Source organism: Arachis ipaensis, chromosome B02, assembly GCF_000816755.2.
Source record: "Arachis ipaensis cultivar K30076 chromosome B02, Araip1.1, whole genome shotgun sequence".
NCBI classification, from domain to species: Eukaryota; Viridiplantae; Streptophyta; class Magnoliopsida; order Fabales; family Fabaceae; genus Arachis; species Arachis ipaensis.
Window position 1 is genome coordinate 93532497 of NC_029786.2, and position 1071 is coordinate 93533567.

Consider the following 1071-nt stretch of genomic DNA (forward strand, 5'->3'; position numbering starts at 1 on the left):
TAGATAACATATCTCGTAGCTAACGGAAAATTATATGACATCGTCACATTCGGTGCCGAGAAAAGTAGTCTGTAGTATATCCATGACATAAGCAACGTATGACAGCCAGCCATACCCTCGACATTGTAATCTATTGCTAAGCACATAGTTCGATATAACAAACAAAGAGTGGCACTACCCCAACTATAAGTACTGATGGCATCATAATCAGCTAATAGCGGCAGATATCGAACGTGGACTGTGTTGTTGGACTTGTCCGGTAAGAGCACGCCTCCCAACAAGTATAGAATGTAACAATGTGCATATTGAATGAGGGCATTGTCTTGTAAATCAAGCGGCATCTGTTGAAGACGAGTCCTGAGCTACTTTAACTTTATGTTGAAATTCGTTGTCTCTACATGGCTGGCTGAAACATCATCAAGAAGTTCTTGACACCATTATCATATATCTCTCTGGTGGAACTTGCTCCATGATCTCAAAGTACCACTAACAGGCTCGCCATCAATAGGTAACCCTAACTGCATTGCAACATCCTCTAGAGTTATAGTAAACTCACCCCAAGGGAGGTTAAATGTGTGCATTTCGAGACGCCATCGTTCAACAAAGGCGCTTATCAGTGGATTGTCATATTCAAAGCACTTTATTAAAGAAGCATGATAAAATCCTGATCGTCTTAGATAAGACTCAAGCCTCTGTCGCCTAATTTCCATGTTTAGATCTGCCGTCTTAAGTGTGCCATGAGGAGTGAGAACACGTGTAGGCTGCAACAAGAAAAAAAAAGACGAAAAATATAATTAAAAATACTCTAACCAAAATTACATACCAACAAAATTAGTTCTAACAAAGAATACTAATAACATCAATCAAAGACCGTAATGACTAAAACTAACCTTATGAAGCAAATGTGCGGCAATATGAATTTCGTCCAACCGATTAAGATTCTCTTCCACGTTAAACCCATATCCACTCATCTTAATTTTTTTTCCAACCACAATACAAAATATTAAAGCCACAACACAAATATTTTTTTACCACCACCCTTTTTACTAAACTTCCTTTCCCTTTCTACTG